Raw genomic sequence first — 6,486 nt, forward strand, 5'->3', positions numbered from 1 at the left:
CCACATCATCATTAACACTGCTCTCCCATTAAAAGTTTCCACTAATTTGTGGTAAGCTACTTGCCAAGAGCTGGGACAACACAGGCCGGACACAAATGCCAATAAAACAACCTGGTACATAAACCCACGCTCCTACAGCACAGGTATGGCATGGCCCCACAGCCAGTCCCACATCTCATTACCCCCATCCTCCAGAGACAGAGCCAGCCTAATGAATGCTGAATATTAATGGCTAACGAGCTAATGAATGCAATTAGCACTAATTCAGTGACATTCAGATAGAAGATGCTGAGGATTTGAAAACATTATACTTACATTAATGTATCCTGACACACTGACAATTTAGAGGATGATTTCTATTAGCCTGTGAGTTTGCAAAGGGAAACCTCCACCTCCTCGTTCTCCTGCGATTCTCTCCTCCTTAATCCTTTTTCCAAGCATCCCAGGGACTGTGCAGATCAACCACCATAAACAGGCAATTCCTACTCCCTGCCACAGCTCTCTGTGATGGGCAGTGCCTCTGTGCAGCTGAAAGAGGGTTTTTTCCTCATAGATCCCTTTCCTTCGCAGGCTCTTTTCAGTATCTGCTCCCTTGCTCAACTGTTCAGCATACTGCATTCAATTTTGATAGCTACTGCTTAGTGGTGCAAAGAAACCTCACTGGTGCCACGCTAATGATAGCTCAATCTCTCCCCACCTCCACAGCTCTTCCCCCAACGTCTCCACTTCCCTCCCAGCGTCTGGAGAGGAGAGCTCTGCAGCGTGGGAGAGAGGAGACTCAACTGCACAGCCACGGTGCTGCAGCAGCCAGAGCTGCGCACCGACCGCGGGGTGCAGAACCAGACCCCGCTCCTGCCGCGCCTGGAGCTGGCTGCCTGCGGCTGCCGCAAGCCAGAGCCAAACCGCTCGTGGGTGGCAGCCTGCCTGCCTGCCTGGAAGGACATGGCTCCCCAGGGCCCTGGGCACAGGGATGCTGCTTACTGCTAAGCTGGATGCTGTTTCAGTGGGCCATCCACAGTGCAGCCTATTACCTGACAAAGCAGTACTGCTTGAATTAAAGAGGCGGCACTGCAGAACCTCCCACTCCAAGGGTTTGATGGCACTTCCAGTCTGCAAGCAGGGGAAGAGAGTATGAACTGGAGTCAAGCTGGGACAATGAAATGTTTATACATTTAAGTTGGACAAAAGTTTGTTCAGCTCACTCACATTCAGGCCAGTGAGACAACATCTTGAGCCCGCTTTGATTTGTTACTCCTAAGAATTAACCAAGAAGGTACAGTGGATGCATGTCCTTTGTAACAGCCTGACAGGGCACTTGCCATGCCTCAGCATCTTCTACAGAGCACAGGTTGAAAACCAATGCTAAGTATGAAGCAGAGGCAGCATCCCTTTCCAATTCAGCAGTTCTCTGGGAGCAATCTGGCAGAGCCCAGGGGAGTTCTCCAGCACTGCAGCAGCACAAGGGAGTGTGCACATGAGAGGGGCATCCACCATGGCAGCTGTACTGTACTTGGCCCTCATAGATAGGCTGATGCCCCCAGGTTTCTCTTGCAAGGGCCAGCAGCTGTAATGGATTTGTCCAGCTCTTCTAATGTTCCTCCAGGCTGTGGCAGTTCTGTCTCTGCTGGTGAGGACATTACTGGGTCCATAGCAGCTGCTCTGGACCCTATACCTTGTCAGCCACAGAGCTGTCAAGAAAGCCTGGGCTCAAACACGTGGGGCAGGGTGAAGAGGAGAGGCAGTGGAAACACAAGTAGATTAAGGACAGGATCCACAGACCAACCAAGTACCTTGGTCCTTGCAAACATTACATTGTTGCCTAATCACATGGGACCCAAGACTCCTTTTGTCCCACCACACATGAAGGTTCAGTCTGCTCACTTTTACATGCTTAAAATCTGTTGGTAAACAACCTCAGACACTTCAGGACTCTGAAATCCTGAGGGATGAGGTAGATTCCCTGTGTCTAACCCAAAAACACACCCGAGAGCCACAGAACATCTTTGTGCATCCTATCTAAATGGCCTAACAAGAGTTTCCCCTGGAAGTGCATGGTGCAGCAGACCCTGAGCCAGAACTCTCCATGTCCCATGTAACTACCAAGATATAGCTATATTCATGCTGTATTTCTGCAACTGCACATCCCAAACCCAGTGACCAAACCAGCTCTCTGCCTAGATTTCTATCAAGTGTGGAGATTGAGACTACTAGGACCTCTTTACCACCAGCCAGCTGGGAATGAAACTTGATCAAGCCAAAAATAACCTGATGCTCAGGCAGTAAAAACAATTAGCACTCAGCCACCACAGCAGCAGAATGCAGTGGCTGCTCCCGCTCCGTCTGGCAGTCTGTACACCTAAGCAACAGGGAGACTTCAGATTCCTCACCTGTAACAAGTCAGGTACACAGGACTCCATTCACACATAACCATCAGCCCTTTCAGCACAGAAGGCTCTTTGTAATACCAGCAGGAAGCGTGTCTTGTCAAAGGCTCATCCCCAGCCCTACCACAGTCCTGCTGCTTCCTTAAGTGACTCTAAAAGGCACTAGGGAACACCTACACACCTAGGCAGTAGATTTTCTGCCCCTACACACAATGAAAGTGCAAAGCAAGATCCTTAGGTCAAAGGACATCTTCACTGGGTGCCTCAAGATCGTCTACCACATCATCTGCAACACACCAAGAGCCTCAGGCACATCTAAAGCTCATCCTTCAGGCTGGGCACATCTCATGGTCAGACATCGTTGGATGCCCTCCAATGCTGTTTGTGAAAGGTGCAGAGCTGCCCACGACCACAAAGTCCCCACTTGCAAGGCAGCAGCACCCAGTGCCTACAGCAGCTCTGGCACCCTCAAACATAATGGATATGGCAAGCATCACCCTCAATAGGGGACAATGAGTCTCTGCAGCCTGCTGAGGAGGAAAGAGTTAACTTGTGTTGCTTACTCAGTCACCAGTTCACAAAAAAGCATCCAAAGTCTGCTCAGCCTTTTTCATGCATCCTCTCCTCCGTCTGCTTCAGAGTTGCTTTAGCCCAAGCAGGCTCAGCCCCTGCACCCTCCTCCCCACTGCTCCTCTGCAGCCCCTAGGTACCGCAGCTCCTGTCCCTAAGCTCCCTGTGGCTGTACAAACATCCTGCCCCAAGAGGAACCACTATTGGCTATATCCCATAGCATCTGGGAGGTACAGCCCATCTCCGGAATTTTACTGCCCATAGGTTTCAAATTTCCTTTTGCAGAGACCACAGAAAAGTTTCCGTCTGTGTCACAGGATGTGTTATATAGCAGTCAAAACCTGTAAAGTGCTCAGTTTCCCCAGAACACAATAAAAAGCTCTGTTGCTCTACTAGTTTCTCGAACGGGAGCTATAATTAAACACAGCAACCTCACTCCCGCCAGCCTGCCAAGCACCACCTGCAGCAACTCCCTGACCCCTCCAGGCAAGCCTGGGCAGCACCTCAGGGGAGAAATGCTTGTTTGCCTCTCGCAGCAGCTGGCAGGGCAGCCTGTGACACCCTGAATGTGCTCAGGCAGGTGTCCTGCACAGCTGTGCTGACCGGCACAGTACACAGGACTCCCTGCGGGTGCCCAGCTGGACACCTGGCCTCACCGTGGCCCCTCTGTATAGGCTCAGTGGGCTCCCACCACGGGGGACAAACAGACTTCACCCTTCCTCTGCCACACACATGCACTCACCCCCCACGTGCAGGCCTGGCCATGCTACCCTGCCTTCTCAAGTAGCCCATTCCTGGCTGCAAATACAAAGGATGAAAGGTACAGGCACAACAATGTACAACAGCTGCTTCAGCAGCTCTCATCTGTGTTACTCACATGAAAGTCCACCCCCTGCATCATCCTCCTCGCTGCCACTGAGGCTCTCAACCTAGCCAGCCACAGCAATCCATCACCCCAAAGATGCCCTTGCTCTCCCCAAAGGCTCTGGCTGCCACCTCCCACCCAGTCCCTTGCTGTCTCAACAGATGGCCACAGCCAAACAGTTGAGTTTCCCAGGAAGCTGAGAGGATGGAGAGAAAGAGGGAAATAGGACATATTAGGATCTGGTGCTGGTTTTCTTTAGGGACATTAAAAGAGAAGAATTCCTTATTGATTCCCAGCTGCCTTAGACAGGTGTTTGTGAGAGACAGCCCCAGAAGCTTAACGGGCCATCTGTCCTGCAGATGATTTCTACAGGGAAACATTAGAAGGAAAAATAAAACCCATATGCAGACACACAGAAACACAAAAAAACCACCAGCCAAGTAAATCAACACTTGCTACTGAAAAAGAGCAGCTTAAAAAGCTTGGAAAGCCCTTCAACCAAACACTGTAATACAGGTCAGTTTTACAGACAATATGGTGCAACTCTGCATTTCATCTCCTCTGCCTCACACCTGAGGTATAACAGAGGCTCAAAGGAACTCTATGGAAAGACCCTGGGAGGAGCAGGGAGGAGTCCATACACGTGCTGCTTATCCACCACACTGCTGGACACTGAATCTTCACAGTAACATGGGGCTTCTTGGCACCTCCTTTCCTGACAACCTCAAACCTCCACAGATTTTCTTTCCACTGTGCCCCCAAGCACCTGACAAGAGACTTTCATAAATGCTCCAGGAAGCCAATGCTCTTTATTCTCAACAATTCCCCACACCTCTGTCCTTTTCCAGAACTCAAGAGAAAATTGTTAAGAAACTACAATTTGGGACATTAAGTCCCCTGAGCCACACACAGGCAAAACATCCATCTGTATACTGTCACTGAAGTAGTGATTTCAAAGCCATTCTCAATGGATTCCCTCCCCAAAGACAATAATCTACACCTCCAGCAACATTAGTTCTCTATCTGCAGTCCTGGAACTTACTCAGCTGTTGGGGTTTTAGTTTAGTCTTAGGTTTTTTTCTGTTAAAGGAATTTTCTCCCATATGCATGTTGCTAGGGGACAAATAGCTGTACTTAAGAAAGACAAAAAGGGAGTGGGGCGGGCCTGGCTACTTTTTTGTCTACACCTGGGTGTGGGGGCAGTTCGCTCTGAGCGTCCGGAGAGAGAAGCTGCAGAGAAAGGAGCTGCTGCTTCTTCTTTTTTTGGCCGTTCTTCTCTTCCTGCTGGAAACAACGCCGGGACCCCAAAAGCCGCTTTCCCTGCCCTGCTGGAGGCCGAGCTGTGGCTGCCCTGCCCCACTGCTGCTGCTTCGAGTTTTTCGCTACGCTGCAGCCCTGCTCGCCCTGCCTGCCTGGGCACCCGTGGGGTTCTCCCATCTGGATACATCTCGCCTGCCACCCGGGATTTGCGTTCGTCCCTGCCGCTCCTGCCTGCCGTTTCCAGCCTGCTGCTCCTGAGAGTCCGGGATCGGCTGCCCAGCGGTTTGTGAAGCCTTTGTTCCTTCCCTTCCCGGGATCCCAGGCCGCCATTGCCCGCGTGTTTCCCGAGCTCGCTCCGGAGCGCCCCCTGCAGCCGCGGGGGAACCATCGCACCTGCCCTGCTCACCGGGAGCCGCCAGCGCCCCTGCCGGCTGCGAGCGGAACTGCACCCGAGGGGAAATAGCCTGACAGCCGAGAAGGCTGGCACTGGGTTTGTGTGTGCTGTTACTGTCATAGTTGTTGTTGTTTTTGTTTGACTGGTTATATACATATACATATACATATATATATATATATATATAGTAAAGAACTGTTATTCCTATTTCCCACATCTCTGCCTGAAGGCCCTTGATTTCAAAATATAATAACTTGGAGGGAAAAAGGGTTATATCTGCCACTTCAAGGGGGGCTTCTGCCTTCCTTAGCAGACACCTGTCTTTCAAAACCGAGACAGATCTTGGCGCCCAACGTGGGGCCTGAGGGCATTAAGAGAGAGAGGTGAAAAAAAAAGGAATAACAGTTCTTGGAACTTTATTTTGTGTGCCAGATATAGGAACCTTGTTAGGCTGCACTATGTGGTCTAGTTTACCCTGGTTCGGGTGGCATGTGGCCGTAGCTATATTCTTCCCCTTTGCAGCTCCTTACTTGAATCTGGGTCCTCTGACTAAGGCTACCATTGCTGTTATCCAGCTTGCGTTATGGGTTGAGAAGGTGAGGAATTCATGGGTTTTTAGCTTCCTCCGGAATGTGGGCACATGGATAAACGGCTATCACACACTGAGCACATGTTTTTGGGGTTATGTTAACAATGGTACCTTCTGTGAGGAAATGACACCAGGGGAAGTTTTCCCCCAACCCCTCAACCAGTTCTTCGGGCCCACCCCATCAATTTTCGAAGGGTTTAAATTCCCTCTGAATATTAACCATCTGCTGCTGATAGGCCTACTCTATTTAGCACTCAAGGATAAGTTGAGATTGGCTTGGATATCTACCCGGACACCAGCCCCAGAGACTAGAGATCCTGCCCCAGAACCTGACCTGGCCCCAGACACAAGAGATCCTACCCCAGAGCCCTATCCTGCCCCAGAACCTGGCACGGCCCCAGACACTAGAGATCCTACCCCAGAG

Source organism: Coloeus monedula, assembly GCF_965178545.1.
Source record: "Coloeus monedula genome assembly, chromosome: 6".
NCBI classification, from domain to species: Eukaryota; Metazoa; Chordata; class Aves; order Passeriformes; family Corvidae; genus Coloeus; species Coloeus monedula.